Below are 21,072 nucleotides of genomic sequence, written 5' to 3' on the forward strand. Positions count from 1 at the left end.
ACAGCCAGGATGTCCCAGCATAAGCCTAGGCTCCTCTGTGCAGGCAGAGTCTCGTCGTCTAGGCCCAAGTCTCTGATGCCGGAGGCCAGTTCTTCGGGTTCGAAGGCTTTCATCACAGCGATGCGGTTCGACGCAATTTTGTGCAATTTCAAGTTGGACTCTGCAAGTGATGCGCAAGTCCGTTTCAGAAGGTCTATGGCTGCAGTCTCTGTGGGCACTGACACGAGCCCATCATCTACATAAAAGTGTCTGTGAACAAACTGCATTGAGTCTGCACCGTGCCTTGCTTCTCCTTTCTGAGCAGCTCGCCGTAGCCCATAGATGGCCACCGCTGGCGACGGGCTATTGCCAAAGACATGCACCCGCATGTGGTACTCTTGACTCTCCTTGGACAGTTCATTGTCCTTATGCCACAGGAATCTGAGGTAGTCCCTGTGCTCATGTCTCACCAGGAATCCATAAAACATCTGCTGGATGTCTGCAGTGACTGCAATGAGGTCCTTCCTGAAACGCAACAGCACACCCAAGAGAGTATTGTTCAGGTCGGGGCCTGTGAGCAGCACTGAGTTGAGGGACAGGCCGTGCAGTTGGGCGCTTCAGTCAAACACGACTCGTATTTGCATCTCGTTGTTTTTGCTCAGAGTGCGTCGTAGAGAGCTGAGACGTGACATTGCCTGCTCTCTGTTGTTCGGGAGCAGAGGACGAGGTGACTTGAATGGTAACGGAGCTACCCAGTTGTTCTTTTCATCCTGCTGAACTTCCTTTTCCATTATTTTCAAAAAGAGTTCATCCTCGAAGGACATGGCACACCTGTTGTCACTGTCTGTTCGCTGGAAGACATTCAGCCCGAGCTGCTCCTCAGCTGGCATGGGCTTCAGTGTGTGTGTTGAGTGGCCATACCTGTGCTCCCCGCCGTAGCATGGTTTCTGTTTCACGCAGATGCTGTTGTGGCAAGGAGTGAGGAGTGAAGGACGTCCATTCTGGAGAACGTGTGTTCTAAAGACGCTTAGGGTTGGTTTGTGAGCGTTGTCAAGGCACACTTCACCTATAATCACCCAACCCAAGTCTAAACGCTGAGCAAAGGGTGCGGTGTGGGGACCGTTGACTTGCTCTCTCACCTTGTGCACGCGTATCATGTCTCTCCCTAGCAGGATCATCATCTCAGCATCGGGATCCAGCTTGGGAAAATGAGGAGCGATGTGTTTCAGGTGAGTGTGTGCGAGGGCTACCTCTGGAGTTGGAATTTCAGATTTGTTGGTCATTATTTCATTGCACTCGATGAGAGGTGGAAGGTCCAGGCACACACCTCCGTTCACTGCTTCCATCTGGAAGCCTGCAGCCTTTCTTCCTGCCGTCTCTGTGGTGCCGGCGCAGGTCTTCATCAGATACGGTGACAGGCTGCTCTCAACCTTGAAGAGGTGGAAAAATTCAGAGCGGGCCAGAGAGCGGTTACTCTGATCGTCGAGTATGACGTACATCTTGATGGAGCGCTCTGGCTGACCCTGGGGGAAGACACGCACCAGGCACACCTTTGAGCAGGAGCGTAGGAGGCTGCCCTTGCCGCACAGTTTAGTGCACCGTGATGTCACTTCGAGTGGGGGACTGCCTTGTGTAGCTGTGTCCACTTGTGGAGTGGGCGATGGAGGGGAAGGCAGAGAGGTGTCTGGGTGCATTGCAGAGCAGTGTCTTTGGCTGTCACACTCACCACATTTCACTGTTGCTGGACAGTCCTTAGCTAGATGGTTCGGGGAGCAGCACTTGAAACTGCGTTTGTGTTCTTTTAAGATGGTTTTCCGTTCTTGCAGTGTTTTCATTCTGAATGACCTGCACTTTTCCAAGGGATGAGCTTTTCTGTGTACAGGGCAGTATCGAGCTGGGTCATTGTCTGTAGTGGCTGTGGAGCCTGTGTCAACAGTAGCAGACACGTCTGTCTTGTGCACAGCTATAGCAGTCTTGAATCCACTATGCTTTGCTGGAGTTCTCTCGCCTTTGCTGTACGACTGGCTGTTGCTCGACAAGACGAAGTTTGGGTCATTTCGGGCCTTGGCCTGGCCATAGACAAAGTCTACAAAATATGAAAAGGGGGGGTAAAGTTGTTCTGTGCTGTTCTTTGTACTTCGAGCCGGTGTGGAGCCATTTTTCCTGCAGACCTGTTGGCAACTTCTCCACTATGGGCTTTACCCTGCGAGGAGTGTCGAGGTAGGCCAGGCCAGGAAGATATCCATCATTTTTGGCTGCCAGCAGCTCCATGAGAAGATCGCTGAGCTCTCTCAGTTTTGTGTTGTCTCTAGCAGACAGACGGGGGAAGCTATTGAGTCTTTTGAACAAGGCGTTTTCCACTATTTCTGGTGTGCTATAGCATTCCTGAAGTGTGTCCCAGGACAGATGTAGGGCAGCTCTTGGGTTTGTGACATGAACAGCACGGATCCTTTTCACGTGTTCAGATGACTCTTGACCGAGCCACTTCAGGAGAAGGTCCAATTCTTCACTATATGTCTGTCCTAAGCCCTGCGTTGCATTAAAGAATGACGACTGCCACGCCCTAAAGTTATCTGGCGTATCATCGAATTTTGTGAGGCCAGTGGTCACTAATTCTCTCCGTGCAAGGAACTTGGCAAAGTCTATCATAGGTGGCGTGTTTGCGTGAGCAGAAGAGTACTGACCCTGTTGGCTGTGTGGACTGTTCAGTGGCTTTGGAACAGGTGTGGATCCAGCTGCATGTGGAGGCTGTGCTGGGGGTCTGAAGTCATCCGGGGGAAGCCTTGCCATAGCTGTGGGTGTTGACTGCCGTGTGAGGCTGTACTCACGCCGCCTGACTCCACTGTGAGGTGGGAGGACAGAATGCTGGGTGCTGACCTCGACTTGGTACTGCTCACATTCTGCACGCTCGTTCACTGGTGGTCTGAAGGCATTCCGTGAAAGCTTCTCCTCAGCAGCTGCAGGTGGTGACTGCTGTGTGGGGTTATTCTCGCTGTGCCGGACTCCATTGTAGGGCGAAAAAGCGGGAGACTGTGAGCTGAGCTGTGAGTGGCATTGCACATATTCCTCTGTGCGCTGTTTTATCACGTGCGGTGCGACAGCACTTCTCATGCTTTGCAGATCTTCAATTTCTATAGCGGCAGCTGCTTCTAAAACTTCTGCTTTCACCTGTGCGGCTTCTGCTTCTTTTTCAATTTCTAATGCTTCTAATTCTAATTCTAGCTTAGCTCTTTCCTTTTTAATTTCCAACTGTTTTTTAGCATAGGCTACCTTGGTTGCCGCTGTTTCGGCTGAAGCTCTAGCTCTTGCTGCAGCCTCCAGGACGGACCTTGAAGATGATGAGCTAGCTCTGGATGTCGCATGGACCGATGATTTGGGTGAGGGGGGTCGCTGTGAATTCTCTTCGTGCTTAACCTCTTCACTTTCGACAACTCTATTCATAGTTGGCGGCCATGCTTGAGTCTTTCGTCTTTTCTGGAACTCACTGGAGTATGACTTTTCACTATACTGTTCTCCCTATGCATTATGTAGCCTAGTCTACGTTAGCACAGTTAAACAGCAAGCCAAACAAAAGGTATTTTCCCTTGAGCCAGGATATGAGCGCCTTGCTCCTTTATTTTTCTCAGTGTAGGGTGAAACACCAAGAGTGAAACTGTAACAGAAATAATACAGAAACTCAGTTGTCTTGTACATCAAATTACGATACTAATAATCGGCATTGCATCCAGCTATTAATATATGAACGTAAACTACACGCCGAAAATGAGCCCGTTCACATAAACAATAGACTAGCCTGCTATCAATTGCTAGCATGTACACGCGAGTCCACACATTACATTAACTGATTAACGGACGGATAACTATCCAGTAGAATAAACACTCAAACTTTACCTTATACAAGTTTATGCTACGTATGCATGTTTGTTCATATCATAAAACACACTGTGAAACTTACAGTCATTGCTTTCGTGAGCGTGAGAAAGTTGACGATGTTCACCGTGTGAGAGACCATATCTTTCTGCTGCAGTAACTACCATTACTAGGGATATAAACAAACATGCAACCCACTATCACACTTCAAAATAAAGGTCCAGTTCTCCGTAGAACTGTTACTGAGTGTGTGTGATGCAAATACTCTAATACAACATTAATGACTTAAAACATCATAAATTGTGAAAATAATTCTGAGGGCAGAACAACGCAGTTATTGCAAGCAAGGGATATCCTACCAAATTTTAAGAGTTATATACTTTAATTTACCTAAATACTCTCTGTTCCTATACAACCAAAAATTGGGTAGTCTGATACCAAATAAGTTATGTTCTAAGTAGTTTAACACATCTAGTTGTGAATACCAGGAAATAAAAGCTGAAATTCTGAACTATTGTCTCGTGTTCCTCTTTTTATCTAAAACCCGAATGTATTCAGTGTTTTGCAAAAACAAAGGAATTGGCCATACTGTTCCAATACTTTTGGAGGGGTATGTATGTGCTTCTTTATTCTCGCTGATAAGAGATTAAATTTATATTTCGCAGTTAATTTGAATTTTGAATTAAGTGCAGTAAGAGGCCTACAGTACAACTACATGTCTGTTGTAATGCCCATTGCAAATGGCACTATAATTAACTCATTAACCAACTAGGAGAGATGTAGACAGATGAGCCTTCCCATAATGCCTCACTCTCCCAGCTGCATTAGTGCATTCTAACTAATACAATCTCCACCTAATTAAACAAATTGTTGCCTACCCTCTCCTGTATGTGTGTGTATATGTGTGTGTGCGTGTATGCACTCATTTGTGCCTACCCTCTCTTGTGTGTGTGTATATGTGTGTGTGTGTCCCTTCTTTTTTTATGTTGGCCCCTTTCTCCATGCTGCACCACCGCTCAGCTCTACTTCTCTAGAAACCCTTTTTCTTGTTCTTCTTAGGGTGTCTCTACACGACAGCGGTGCCTGCTGAAAACGGGCCTTTCGTTTACATGACACCGGCGTTTTGGAGGGCTGAAAACGTTAACTTTTGATAACGCGGTCCTTACCGTTTGCGTGTAAATGGGTCAGCTGCAGTTCTTGTGATAACGGTGGGAGGAGTGAGGGGAGGAGGTGGGTGATGACACTGAGCCACGGACCCTAATACGCATGAGCGAGTCAGCCTAAACACAACAATGGTGCGTGGTGTTATTCTGTGGTGTAGTGAAGCTACACCGCCACCAACTGGCCTGGCATGCATACTACAGCATTTCAGATGTTTTTGCATAACTGTGTAAAGGGGGATCTTTATCATAATGGCCTCGTATGAATGAGGATTTTTTCGGAAAAGCAAGGGAAAAACCTTTACGTTTTTGAGAATCCGTTGTAATCTAAACAGGGCCTTAGTTTAGTTACTTTAGTCACCACCTGCCTTGCATTGCCCCCTACTGCTCACAGTACATGCAACTGCGACTACATTTCATTGCACAAACACAGATTTTTATGACAGAAATTCTTGCATGTCCTACAGGTGTAATGAACAACACGTACACACACAACACACACACAACACACACACACACACACACACACACACACACACAGTGCGGTCGGCTCTCCAGTCTCCACACTCCACTGAATACTGAAAAGAACACAATGTCTGAACCCAAAGCTCTCTGTTCATTTGACAGTACAGTATAAGTTCATCCCACTGGGCATTTCAGCGAGGTCCTGTTTCAACTGTATAGCATAAGAGCTAGTGGTGTAGGGTGTGTATCATAGGGTCATTACTGTATGTACAGCGCTGTACAACAGGGGTGGCCAATTCAGTCATGGAGGGCCAGTGTGTATGCAGGATTTGTTTCCACCAATAAGTCTGACTGTTTGGGGTTAGCGCATCAGGGACCCCCTCAGAGAGAGAGAGAGAGAGAGGGAGAGAGAGAGAGAGAGAGAGAGAGAGAGAGAGAGAGAGAGAGAGAGAGACAGAGAGAGAGAGAGAGACGGGAGAGAGAGAGACAGAGAGAGAGAGAGAGAGAGAGGAGAGAGAGAGAGACAGAGAGAGAGAGAGAGAGAGAGAGAGAGAGAGAGAGAGAGAGAGAGAGAGAGAGAGAGAGAGAGACGGGAGAGAGAGAGACAGAGAGAGAGAGAGAAAGGGACAGAAAGAGAAAATATGAAATGTTCCTGAGATGAGAAGATAGAAAGATCAGCTGTTAGAGGGGGAGAACACTTCATAAGGAGTGGAGGTAGTGTGTGTGTGTGTGTGTATGTCTGTATGTGTGTCTTTGTGTGTATGTGCTTGTCTGTGTGTGTGTATATGTATGTGTGTGTCTGTGTGTATATGTGTGTGTCTGTGTGTGTGTATATGTGTGTGTCTGTGTATGTGTGTATATATGTGTGTGTGTCTCTGTGTGTATATATATGTGTGTATCTGTGTGTGTGTATGTGTGTATAGGTGTATATATGTGTGTGTGTCTGTGTGTCTGTGTGTGTGTGTTTATATGTCTGTGTGTGTATGTGTGTGTGCGTGTGTGTGTCTGTGTGTGTATATATGTGTGTGTCTGTGTGTGTGTGTTTATATGTCTGTGTGTGTGTCTGTGTGTATATGTGTGTGTCTGTGTGTGTGTATGTGTGTCTGTGTGTGTATATATGTGTGTGTCTGTGTGTATATGTGTGTGTATATGTGTGTATATATGTGTCTCTGTGTGTGTGTATATATGTGTGTGTGTGTGTGTCTGTGTGTGTGTGTGTGTGTGTGTGTATGTGTGTATATATATGTGTGTGTGTGTGTGTGTGTGTCTGTCTGTATGTGTGTGTGTGTGTGTGTGTGGCAGGAGAAAGGATGGATTGCAGCACAGCCCACACCCTTCCCTATTCACAGCGGGGCACCCAGGGACATTCACCGTGTCAATAGCCCATGTTTCAACCGCTCATTACTGCCCCTTACAGAGCATGACAGCTTGTGCTAATTAGGACGCTTTGCCTTGGATGCTGGAGTTGTCTTTTTATATCAAAAGCTGTAATGTTATCACAAACTCTAATTTAACTGCTTTTCATTTGATAGTGCAGGGCTTTGATGTACAATATGAGCGACTGTTTTCATTTAAAAGGACGCAAGAAAGAGAGTTTGTTTTCTGGTGTGAACAGTCACAGGGGGCAGGGGGGGTGTGTCTGAATTCTGGAAGCATCCGCTAAAGTCAAGGACTGGACAAAACCCTGATCTTGTTTGACAAAACATAACGCTGTTTTCATTTCTCTTATGAAATTGCCCTTTTATTTTTTTATTAGTTTAATAAAAACACTCTTGGCCATGCTGAAAGTTTTCATCTGTTCCAGGCTTTGGCAAACAGCGCTTGCTTAGCACCACTCTGAGAAGAGAAGAGACTTGGGGATAATTAGAGTCTTCTGAGAAAAAGAAGGAAGACACTTGTGCACACATGCACACACTCACACGTGCATCTGCTCAAACACACACAAATCGATACACAATCACACACATACACATCTATCTATCTATAGTCCCCTCCAATAGTATTGGAACAGCAAGGCCAATTCCTTTGTTTTTGCAATACACAAAAGTATTGGAACAGAGATTATTTAAGTAAATGAAAGTAAACATAGGGCGGCCTGTAGCGTAGTGGTTAAGGTAAATGACTGGGACACTCAAGGTTGGTGGTTCTAATCCCGGTGCAGCCACAATAAGATCCACACAGCCGTTGGGCCCTTGAGCAAGGCCCTTAACCCTGCATTGCTCCAGGGGAGGATTGTCTCCTGCTTAGTCTAATCAACTGTACGTCGCTCTGGATAAGAGCGTCTGCCAAATGCTAATAATGTAATGTAATGTAAACACTTAATATATCATGGCATATCCCTTGCTTTTAATGACTGTGTCAAGCCTGCGACCCAAACTGTTGCCTTCTTCTTTTGTGAAGTTCCTCCCAGTCGCATTTCTCTGTAAATTAGAGATGTTTTTGTAGACTTCTAAATTAATCTTGCTGCTACCATCATGAGTTACATCATCAATAAAGATTAGTGAGCCCACTCCAGAAGCAGCCATGCAAACAAGCCATGACACTTCCTCTGCCGGGCTTCAGAGATGAGCTTGTATGTTTTGGATCATGAGCAGATCCCTTCTTTCTCCACACTTTGGCTTTTCCTTCACTTTGATACAGGTTAACCTTGGTCTAATCAGTCCATAAATCTTCCAGAACTTTTTGCTCATCTGTATACTTCTTTGCAAATTGTAATCTCGCCCTCCGACTACTGATTAGTGGCTTGCATCTTGTGGTATAGCCTCTATATTGCTGCTCTCTAAGTCTTCTTTGAACGGTTCAGAGACCTTTACCCCTGCCTGTGGACTGGGGACTGTTTCCTTGGTCAACCTGTTCGAATTCTGCTGCTCAGTACGCCAGCGCTTTCTTTCCAAGTTGTTGTACACACTATCCCCAATGCTTGTGCAATGGCTCTGATCAATTTACCCTCTTTTCTAAGCTTCAAAATTGCTTGCTTTTCTTCTCTTCATGTTGGTCTATCTATCTATCTATCTATCTATCTATCTATTTGTTCATCTGTCTGTCGAGCTAGCTAGCTCTCAGCCATTAGGTTTCTGACTGTGGAAATTCCAATGTGGAAGGGTCTAACACTCAATGTGAAATATCTAAACACTTTGGATCAGTTTCAGTGTGCTTAGCTGCAGGTTTAAACCTCTAGACCACAGATCTGCATTTAAAATCAGATATCCAAAGCTGTGGCCTAAGATTTAGCTATTCCAGTTGAAATGCAGATCTGTGGTCTAGGTTTAAACTCCAGCTAAGCACCCTGCAACTGACCCAAAGTGTTTAGATATGTTCTTATGGCCTTACCCCTCTGGGAATCTGCTTTGTCAGAGTAATTCTCTTCATTTTCAAGTCCTCAGCCAGCTGCTTAGAGGAACCCTTTGGTGTTGAGAGTAAGCACAAGACCCGGAGAGATTAGGTCACAGTATTTATTACATTACATTACATGAATGGCATTTGGCAGACGCTCTTATCCAGAGCGACATACAACAAAGTGCATACCCATATCCAGCTGTCTGCTGTCCATCACCAATCCGAGGTTCCTTGCACAGGGTGATGGTGTAAGTCTGGTATCCCCTTGGGAAATGGAGAGATCCAGATGGGGAGAGGTAATAGCAGGGATGAATATCATTTCAGTCTTTCCTGGGTTGAGCTTTAGATGGTGGCTGTTCATCTAGCTCTGGATGCCACTCAGCTCTGGAATTGTGCGCTATTCAACTCTGGAATCGTCTTCATCTGCCTTAATGAGGCCTAACAAGTCAATTTCAGACATTAAAGCAGCGCTACTTCACTCCATGTCCTGTGGGCCGCAGTGTCTGCCGTCAGCATTGGCTTCAACCGTGCGATCCACCACCTGATTTCACTAATTACCTTATTACCTGAACCAAGCAGGTAAAATAAGTCATGAAATCCGGTGGTGTAGTGCACAGGAGGAGCAAATACCTGCAGACACTGTGGCCCGAGGAGTTGAGCAGCGCTGATGTAGTGTTCTCCTCGGTGCCAGTCTGAAAACGTTTTATTTATTTTTTTCACTGATAAGGTTTTGTGTCCTAAAATGACTGTTATCGCATTGTAAAACACCTTGAAGCCTTCCCCATTTCCTTATTCACCTGGGTGAGCATAAAAATGCAAAAATACATTAAAGAAAATGAATTTCATCTCCCAATCTCCTTTCCCAAAGTTTCAGGTAAGCTAAATAGGAATCCCAGACCAAACTTTATCTTAACAATGGTTCCTTATCACTGTTGAAACACCTGCCATGTTAGTTGCTACGTGTAATGTGGTTACAGTTACTATTTAGCTGTAAATGTACCTGAAACATGCATTTCTAAGAGAAATATGTGAAATAATACATTTATTGGCTGTAGGAACATTGGGTGAAATGTAAATATTGTTGGAGCTTCACTTCTTTGGATACCCTGTCCAGATCATTTTCAGATCCAATTATTTTATTATGTAGAAGTAAAGAACAAAAATAGCAGTGAGTAGTGAGAACAAAAATATATAGAGCAAAAGTCTATGAGCGCAGTGCTCATATATTTGCTGATTTCAGATTTCCTGTTTTACGACCTAAATGTAATCTGATCATTGTGATACAAAATTTAAATGTCGTCATTGATTAACACATGCTAAATGGTAATAACTGCCCAATGAAGCCTCCCGTATTGCTCTGTATTTTTTTCAAAAGTGCTGATTAGCATAATCCAGTAGCATTTATTAATATTCTTCTGAAGAGCAGTGTAGGGACTACAACTTCCACATTCCCACAGGAAAATTCTGCGACGTCCACCACGAATGACGTCTAACTTGGTTCAGCCAATCCCGTAATGGCGGGAGCAATAAACGGTCCCGTATAAGAGCAAGACACGTTCTTGGGATTTCTCTTCTGGCTCTTCTGCTTCTTCTGTTCTTCTGCTTCTTCTCTTCGACGCACCCTTTTTGGCCAGTCGCTTCAGCTCATCTGCTCCGAGACTCGGACAGAGGCTGAATGCTGCACAGCGCACTACCAGGCCTACGGACACACCCAGTTACCTCGCGGTAACTACGTGGCCTATAGTGAGTGGAAATTGTTGTACGCGGAACGCTACATCAGTTTACCCCAATAAAGCTCAACAACGAAACAGCAACGAACTTTTACACCTGGAAAAGGACCAGCGGATCAGACGACAACGCTGCTAAGACGCTAAGACGGGAACACCCCAGCCTGCGCATCTCTCCCGGACACCATTCACAGCACCATCGCCGCTTCTACGAGGACAGCATGTCTTTTGGATCCAGCAATGCGTATGGACTCAGTAAGAAAACAAACATTCAGGCATAGCCAGTGTTTAGTTTAGTCTTAACTGTTTTTGTGAATCTGTGTTTCAATATTTACCATCCAACCATTGTAATGTGTTTGGTTAGCTACATATATATGTACGTGAATTGATTCGCCGTCTTTTGCGCATATATAGAGTAAAACTACGCAAGTAGTCCCTTCTCACAGCTAACTCTAACTCATTACCACACCCAGAACTCTAGCGACACGCGCGCTTGCGCGCGCCACACACGCACACACACATACCCAACTAAATTTCCTTACTAACTTCCCGTTAGTTTATCTGTTATGTGTTTGTATGTTTGTTTAATAAATATATTTTATTAAACCCCGGTGTCCGTTTTGGAATCGCATAGACATGAGAGCCGAGTTAAAGCAGTCTTTCGAAGAACTTCCAACCTTCAGGTTATCGGTATGTTTAATCATTAATATTGGTTACTTTAATTATTAATTAAAATACTAAATTTGTGGTTAGATATTTCTGATAATAGTAATTTTATGAGACTGATTACTTTTTGCAGTTATACTGCTACACAACGTTTAACTGGCGCCCCGGTTTCGTAGAGAGTAAAATCCCTGCGTTATTTGGCGGCCCGTGCGAGGACCCTACATAATTTGGAGTCCCGTGCGAGGACCCCTACATATTTTGGCGCCCCGTGTGAGGAAGACTAGCTTTGGCTCAAATTTCATGTCTTGTGACTTCATAACGAATTCCCCATCCTAATTTGGAGCTCTGCGTGAGAAAGACGAGCTTTGGCTCATGTCACGTGCCTCCAGAACGAATTCTCGGCATTCTTTCTCAGCTAAATTGCCACCAGTGCAATCTTTTGAAAATACCGCTAGATGTCACCCTTGTACCATTTTTGAAAGCCTGCATGAGCCGCTTTCTCAATATACTGCCCCCTCGTGTAACATTGTGGCATTACATTCGTAATCTTACACGGTAGTTTGTTGATTGGCATTTACCTTCCGGTATAATACGTATTATCAATAATAGTATTATTAGCCGCACTGTATTATTAATTATAATTACTTGGTCAAAGTAATTTTAATAATTAATTGAATTTTACATTTAAATCCAAATTTAATTGTAATTTCAACCAATCACATTCTGGTATTTAGGATTAATGTGATCAGCATCACAGTTCCTATTTTACGGTCTGAATATCCGCCATATGTTTGTTCATTTTGCTGTTGTTGCATTGCAGTACCGCTAGTGCAACTCGAGTCCCTGTGTGATGCTATAGCTACCTTGTACTATAGTTATAGAGAATATTCAAAGAGCGTTTTAAATTCTTTATCCTTCATCACAACTTGTATGTTGGATTGTGATATTGGGAAACAATTCATTGCCAACTGTTAGGAGCTCAAGGCCCTTGTCAAATTGTTAACTTCAAGAGTACCCTCTTAAGTTACTGATTTTAGCTTTTAGCTTTATTTGGCTTGAGATATGGAACCCATATCTATTGATGAGTACCTTTCCTTTTTAGCCCAAGGTTTAGCACCTGGCTACATAGCTTTCCTGAATCAGATGAACCTCACTGATTGTAGGAAAGAAATGTTCTCATTAATCAACGAGAAAGGTCACTCCCCCAACCATTCAAAAGACCCAATTCTAAGTTGTCTGATCTTGAATTTTGCCAGACAGATTAGTCTTGCTCTTCAGAGCAACAAAAACTTAGACTCAGAGATGGCATACCTCAGAGGACAACACACCAGTGTTTTACTTGAGCTTCAAACTGTTGGCAAGAAAGCAGTACAATACTTGCGTGATCTGCATTCAGCCGAATCAGATCTTTGTTCCTACAGAGAGGAATTATTTCAGTTGAAGAGTGGATGCCACAAGCTACCACATCCACTCTCTTCTGTAAGCCTGCTTTCTCAGGCTTGCCCAACTCCAACTTCTCCTGCTTCCTCCTTACACCACAAGGCAGGGGAAGGGAGGTCACAAATTGATTCGGGTTTGTCAGATCCCGGTTCCACAGCTTGCTCTGATGGAGACTCGTCAGTCTCCTCAGATTGCAGTGCTGTTGACCACCCATGCAATGGTTTGCCCACCTCTTCCCTGGAGAGGGAAAGGGGGGACTCCGTCCCAACGGTGGTCCATCTCCGCAAGGGAGAAACAGTCAGGCAAGTACAGGACTGCACCTTCCATGCCCACCCCTCTCATGAGGAGGTCAGGGAACCCTCCCGTGGACACGGTAGAGGAGATCTAACGTTATTAATTGGGCACACAAAAAGCAACGCTAATCCCGCTAGCTTTCCCTTTATAACTGAGAGGATAGGTGACAGCTCTGTACAGTACACTGACAGCGACAATTCATCTTCTGCCAACCATTGTGAGAATGACAGTTTTGTAGCTCCACCCCCTAAACCAAACCGAGGACGTCGAGCTCTGCATGAAACGCATTCACATTCAAATGTGATTTCAGTCTCTCCTTCTCCAAACAGGCAGACTAGTGCAACTTCACATGGTCTTCGCTTTGAGGAGCTAGAGGCCATGGCGAAGTATGTCCACACATTTGACCCGAAGGACTCCGAATTTAACATTCAGAGTTACTTGAGAGAAGTTGACTACTGTCTCTCGGATCTGCCCAGGGCAACCGATCGAGAAAAGGTACGACTGGTATGGAAAACCTCTACCAGAAAGATCCATACATTTATGGAACAACTTCCACCACAGGTTCGTTCCAGCTATCCCAAGGTTTGTGAAGCATTGGTAGCTGAGTACCTGCCACGGTTTGATCAGGCCACAGCCATGATCAAATCTGTGGAGGTTAAACATAGCCGTACAGAACGACCAAAAGACTTTTACCAACGTCTTAAACATGCTTTTTTCCAGGGCAGAAACGGACCAGGCTTAGATGAAGATCAAGCCTTCAAATCCCTTTTTGTGCACAACCTGCACCCCTGTGTCCGAACTCATGTTTCACTGTTTTCAAGGGGCCAACACTCAGCCCTTGAATTAAGAAATGAAGCCCAAATGGTCTGGGACACTTTAAGGATTGTGCCCAGGAACGAGGTATTGGAAACAGCTAAGCACGTTGTTCCAACCAAGCCCGCCGGCACTTCCCAAGTTGCCCCATTAAAATCTAATGGCTCAAAACAACGGCATGTGAGTAAGTTCCCGGTTAAGAGCCACCGTGGTCGCTTCTCACACTCTGATTCCAGCCGGAATTGGAGAGAAGACCGACCCGGTAGGCCCAAGCCTCAGAGTCACCAGCATGACTCTGATAGGGAAGATACCTTGTCTGAAGAGAGCTTCTTCAGTTCCTCTGAGGACAACTAAAGCCTCTAACCTTTGTTCAGTAGTGTGTATGCCTTGAGTAACCACTCCAAAGAGCTATCTGGTCTCGTTCAACCTCCATCAAAAGACGTTGAATAAGACTGATCTATAGCCGTGGTCTCTTCACAGGCAGACTCCCAGCTGAAGCTTTGACCACTTTCTTTTGCACACCTTTCCTACCAAAGGGGGGTGGCAAAATAAACTGGTAGTTTATAGCAGCCACTTAGATTTGCATGTAGCAGCAGCAAACGCAGATCGTAAGTAGGTACTGTAGAGTTAAATCCGACACCTGTTATAACTCGTAAACGTTCATTGCTTCTTTCTACACCTACTGAACCATCGTAAAGTATTGCATGTAGAAACTACAGTGTAATCTTTACAAGTATATTGCCACACCCCAGTGTGCCTTACTCCACCTCTTCCCCAAGCAAGACAAGACCACTTGTGAGCTTACCACATCATTTAGAAATGAGACCACCTCTCCATTTCCTTCCTGATGACACAGCCATAAGGTTAAGCTTGGATACAGAAAGCTGCCCTAATTTGAAAATGCCCCCACATATTTCAGATGACAACCCTCATCAGCAACCTGACTGTAGGGACTAGAACAATTGGTCAGTCTGAACAAGACTTCCAAAAAAGGCTACAGCCTCTCCATCCTAGACCCCTACATCAGCTGAACATTTTCATGGCTGGGTCATTCCTGTTGGTGCTCCACCTTCTGGACACCATCCAATAACTAACAAAACACCTGAACTAACAAAACGACTAACCCTTTCACCAAGGTTTCTCATGTTTTGTGACAAGGTATTCACTGTTCGACCTTAGTGTTTCACATTGTTTGTATCATGTGTTTTAGACCAGTTTAGTTAATTGTTGATAAATGCCTGGATGTTTGTCAGTCAATTGTGAACTGTGTTACTGACCCAATGTACTTGACCTGTGGACTGTGAACTGACTTTTGTGCTCTCGAGGAACACTGGCTTCAGCCGCATCCTGAGACCACAGGGGGGATGTAGGGACTACAACTTCCACATTCCCACAGGAAAATTCTGCGACGTCCACCACGAATGACGTCTAACTTGGTTCAGCCAATCCCGTAATGGCGGGAGCAATAAACGGTCCCGTATAAGAGCAAGACACGTTCTTGGGATTTCTCTTCTGGCTCTTCTGCTTCTTCTGTTCTTCTGCTTCTTCTCTTCGACGCACCCTTTTTGGCCAGTCGCTTCAGCTCATCTGCTCCGAGACTCGGACAGAGGCTGAATGCTGCACAGCGCACTACCAGGCCTACGGACGCACCCAGTTACCTCGCGGTAACTACGTGGCCTATAGCGAGTGGAAACTGGTGTACGCGGAACGCTACATCAGTTTACCCCAATAAAGCTCAACAACGAAACAGCAACGAACTTTTACACCTGGAAAAGGACCAGCGGATCAGACGACAACGCTGCTAAGACGCTAAGACGGGAACACCCCAGCCTGCGCATCTCTCCCGGACACCATTCACAGCACCATCGCCGCTTCTACGAGGACAGCATGTCTTTTGGATCCAGCAATGCGTATGGACTCAGTAAGAAAACAAACATTCAGGCATAGCCAGTGTTTAGTTTAGTCTTAACTGTTTTTGTGAATCTGTGTTTCAATATTTACCATCCAACCATTGTAATGTGTTTGGTTAGCTACATATATATGTACGTGAATTGATTCGCCGTCTTTTGCGCATATATAGAGTAAAACTACGCAAGTAGTCCCTTCTCACAGCTAACTCTAACTCATTACCACACCCAGAACTCTAGCGACACGCGCGCTTGCGCGCGCCACACACGCACACACACATACCCAACTAAATTTCCTTACTAACTTCCCGTTAGTTTATCTGTTATGTGTTTGTATGTTTGTTTAATAAATATATTTTATTAAACCCCGGTGTCCGTTTTGGAATCGCATAGACATGAGAGCCGAGTTAAAGCAGTCTTTCGAAGAACTTCCAACCTTCAGGTTATCGGTATGTTTAATCATTAATATTGGTTACTTTAATTATTAATTAAAATACTAAATTTGTGGTTAGATATTTCTGATAATAGTAATTTTATGAGACTGATTACTTTTTGCAGTTATACTGCTACACAACGTTTAACTGGCGCCCCGGTTTCGTAGAGAGTAAAATCCCTGCGTTATTTGGCGGCCCGTGCGAGGACCCTACATAATTTGGAGTCCCGTGCGAGGACCCCTACAGCAGTAATGCTTGCAGAGAATGTGCCATCATAATGATAGGTAATCTCTTGAACAAAATGCATGCAAATGAGTCTGAAGTGGACAGGATGTTGAACCTATCCTTCTAACGCTAAATGTAGTTTATTTCCACATTTTCCATGCAGTGCAGATCACTTTGAAAGTGAAAGAAGCAGAAAAGGAAAAAGGAAAAAAACTTGTAAGGTTAGCTAGCAAGGTCAGCCTCATTATGGCTGAATAAGATATATTCAGACACTGTGCATTCCTTACAAAAGCGTCACTTGCATACTCAATCTATTGTTCAGTTCAGTGCAGTGCCTCTGGAGCAGTTATGGGGTTCAGTGCAGTGCCTCTGGAGCAGTTATGGGGTTCAGTGCAGTGCGTCTGGAGCAGTTATGGGGATCAGTGCAGCACCCTAAAGCAGTTATGAGTTACCCACTGCATTACATTTATGGCATCTGGCAGACGCTCTTATCCAGAGCATCGTACAGTTGATTAGACTAAGCAGGAGACAATCCTCCCGTAGAGCAGTGCAGGGTCTTGCTCAAGGACCCAACAGCTGTGCGCATCTTATTGTGGCAACACCGGGGATCAAACCACCGACCTTGCGGGTCCCAGTCATGTACCTTAACCACTATGCTACAGGCCGCCCTGGCCGCCACTAGCTAAATAATACTGATCAATTTAATTTATCTCATTTTTATTTGACTCTTTTTGGAAGAGTAAGAATACTGTGTACGTAAACAGGATCACATTAATATGCCTGGACCTTGCCAACCTCTAGTTCTTTACTTTGAGCTGCTGGAGAAAGATCCCTTCAAACAGATTGGAGAGGAACTGCTGTTCAAGCTGATCGACTATGCGTTAAACTAGCACATCCAAGGCAGTTTTTGGATGGTGGGTGGGGTTCCAGATCTTTGAAACAAAAACGTTTTTTTTCATTCCTATGGTTACGGTCTTTGTTATTTCACTATTTTCATATATTTATATATTTCGTGACAAAAATAAATTCAACAGTAGCAAAGTTCACAAATTAAATCTCAAAACATTCCAGCTTCATTGATTCAGCGGCGGTGTGTAGGAATGAAACAAAACACTGATGCCTTGTTGCAGGTCTCAAGCTTTGTGAACATGTAGCTGATAGTTCCTCCAGACCCATGGGGAAACACACAGAACAAACAGCCGTAAACATGAAAGGCTAGCTCAGGCTAATTAGCCTGTGTTCTGTGGAGAGGTCTGGGCAGCCTTTCCCAGATGTGGGTTCTCAGATCTTTTTCGTTTGTCTTGTTAGTGAACAAACTACAAACCAAAGACTGGGCCTGAGAAACTGTGTCAGTCATTTAGCAAACCTGTTCATCTCAGCCAGGACACCAGGGACTGGCATTCCTCACACACTACAGTGGTTACCGGAGGTATTCCAGCATATTAAGCCTCTGGTGCCAAAAAGCACATTTTCCCATTGATTACACACCTTTTTTTTCTGAGCCACACAGTACTGTAGCTATATGATTTTATTCATGGTTTAGGTACCCAGTTTGCCTGCCCATAGTCAAAGATGGTGGCCTCCATGAACTGGCTTCATGGGCCATTGAACAGCTCCCTCTGTCTCCAGGTGTTGTATCTTTATGGCTCTCAGCCAATGCTGGCGAAACTGCTCTGAAAGTGTAGTTGTACAAACTACCAGTTACTACACACTGAAAGTAGTTCTGGTATGATAAGGCTACCCTAAAGAGAAACGTTGCTTGCAAAACTACAATTACTCTGAAAATGTAGGTAAAATTACTTTGTGAAAAAAATAAAATAAAAATACAACAAAAAGAAATGATCATTGTCATGTTCCCCGTACACAGCATGCGTGTGAGAAATGTATGCTTCCCGTGCATTTAAAGAGAACCAGCAATGTGTGGCAGTTGGAGTACTACGACGCACTATAGTTGTCACAATTATAGGGAAGAGAGAGGCATTATTTGGCCAAAGTAAATAAAATAAAAAGTTGTAAGGCCAAAAGTAGTTGGCAGAGTAGTGATGTCCAGAGTCATCTCCTGAGGTCTCTGATGTTCCTAGGGTCAATACAGCATTAGGTATGATTACAGAAAATAAGATGGAAAGAGCATTGCAGCGACAATTGTTATTGTGCTGAAAAATATTGAATCCTTATCTTATATGGTTTATCACTAAGCCCTGCAGGGGGAAAACAAGGACAACTTGGAACCAAAAACCAGGAAACCTCATTTCTGGGCCTCTGTTTCATTTCAGCGCACGCCGGCTCTTGTAACTGGCATGTCAGTCAGCTGCGCCACCTGTGCTGGCCTTCGTCCCGAATGCCAAGAGTGCAGAACTTATCCGTACATTCAATAACCAAGAAGTCATCTCTCGGTGAGAACAGGGGTTCTATGGTATCAGAGACAGAGTGCCACTGTGGGGACACGTGTTTAGTTGCTCCCCCCATCTGAAAATGAGTATATGCGATAGAAAGCGCCCCCACTTACCCCCAAATTACCCAGGGGTCTGTTCACCATGCGTTGAAGAGCCGCCTGTTTGTGACGAGGGGGAGAGTATGTGAGGGGGGCCGGCTGTTGAGTAAAGGCACAATCTGGAGGCCATTTTTCATACGTCAATGACGGCCTATTTAACAATCGCCAGACTAATGTGTGTGTTTGTTTGCTGAATGTAACCTTGCGCAACCCTTACACCCCTGGATCGTGATGCCTGTCTCAAAGCCGACCTCTCAGGGGCCGGCACCATCATCCTCCAGGGCGGACATTTTAAATATTCATGGGACATACATCAATGTGCTTTTTTATTTTTATAAATAACCATGAACATCAAAAGTGTTAGCGCAGACTCTGGGGCCTGTGGACGGACATGTTGTCAGCCCCTGGGTGAAGTGTTAGATCAGCGCCGGAGCGACGCTGAGTGCAGAATACTGAAGAGCAGTATTATGTCCTGGACAGACCTTTCAACTCGACTGCAGATAACTTATATTCCCTCTCCCTGGCCTGCATCCATACGCTTATATGGTGATTGCTTATATGGTGATAGGCATGTCAGTCCTAACCATAGACGGCAAGCAAGCTGTGAAGATGATGTCCGACTCCAAGTCGGATTCGAAGCGTAATTTGCAATTAGCGCTGGCTTTGTCATGTGATAAAATGTGTGTGACCAATAGGGATGAAACGATAGCTGTTGAATCAACGACTGATGGATTTAGATGAAATTAAAGTAGTGAATTTCCCAATAACTGGAAGAAGGGTGTGAGAAGCATAAGCAGAAATACTGATATCAGTTTCAGCAGTTTAGGTCTTTGCCACAATCTCTGAAAAGTAAGCTCAGCTATAATTTTGACACTTCCTCCTATGTCATCATAGTATCATCAATGTGCACAACTTGCACATCACACCAGCTTCTTGTGCCACCTTGTGGTTTTGATCAGCAACATTTTGAGAAATGTCCAAGCTTCCCACAAAGGTACAAAAATAGACCACACACACAGACCATAAACGCCTCAGCCCTCCTCCAAGTGGTCGTCCGGAAGTAGGAGCTTTTTCCCTACGCCTCAGTTGACCTTTTTTTATCAAGACACAGTTGTGTCCCATCCAATTGAACGCAAGCGTGTCCAATCTGCCACCTAATCATCTCCCCTGCTCCCCCTGCTCCCCCTGCTGGCCACACAAAGGGAAACAAGGAACAGACCAGACACCTGCAAAAGGCCAGGAGGCGGGGCATTACACAGGACACGTCATCCCTTGCTCGTGAGGAAATGTGCCAGCACAGTTAAAACACCGTTTCTGTGTAAGAACCTGAGCATTAGATGCTGCCAAAACATCTCTGGTAGCATCCAGTGATTGCACTGGGGTTGCTCCATTCCTGCTGCCTGTGTCACGTTTCATTACATTACATTACATTACATTACATTATTGGCATTTGGCAGACGCTCTTATCCAGAGCGACGTACAACAAAGTGCATACCCATAACCAGGGATAAGTTCGCTGAAAGACCCTAGAGGTAAGTACAATTTCAACTGCTACCTGTACAACAAAGATAAGGACAAGGGCCATTTTTTTTTTTTTTTTTTTTTTTGAACAAACAAACAAACAGAGCAAAAGTCACCAAAATTAACTATCCAAACACTGCTTACCTAGCCAACTAAAATACTGATACACAAGTCACAGAGACAACAATTAAGGTTCACAGGGAGGTAGGGAGGGATGGGGAGAGGTGCTGTTTGAAGAGGTGTGTCTTCAGCTTGCGCTTGAAGGTGGGGAGGGATTCTATAGTTCTGACCTCAACGGGGAGTTCGTTCCACCACCGTGGAGCCAGAACAGATAGTAGTCGTGAGCGTGAGGTGGAGGTTCTGAGAGGGGGAGGTGCCAAGCGGCCTGTGGAGGCTGAACGAAGAGGTCTGGCAGGGGTGTAGGGTCTGATGATTTTTTGCAGATAAGCTGGGGAAGACCCTTTAACTGCTTGGAAGGCTAGCACCAATGTTTTGAATTTGATGCGAGCCATGACAGGCAGCCAGTGGAGGGAAGTAAGCAGGGGGGTGACGTGTGAGTATTTGGGAAGGTTGAAGACCAGACGAGCTGCTGCATTCTGGATGAGTTGGAGGGGTCTGATGGCAGACGCTGGGAGGCCAGCCAAGAGGGAATTGCAGTAGTCCAGGCGGGACAGAACCATCGCTTGGACCAGGAGCTGGGTCGAGTAGGGGGTGAGAAAGGGGCGGATTCTCCGTATGTTGTAT

General features: G+C 45.0%; 1 protein-coding gene across 1 annotated transcript in view; it reads right to left on the minus strand.

Moving 5' to 3' along the window:
- Nucleotides 1–21,072, minus strand: part of LOC133138104 (tripartite motif-containing protein 16-like) — a 119,294-nt gene that overhangs the window by 75,259 nt on the left and 22,963 nt on the right. The window lies entirely within an intron of this gene.

Source organism: Conger conger, chromosome 10 (genome assembly GCF_963514075.1).
Source record: "Conger conger chromosome 10, fConCon1.1, whole genome shotgun sequence".
Classification (NCBI taxonomy): Eukaryota; Metazoa; Chordata; class Actinopteri; order Anguilliformes; family Congridae; genus Conger; species Conger conger.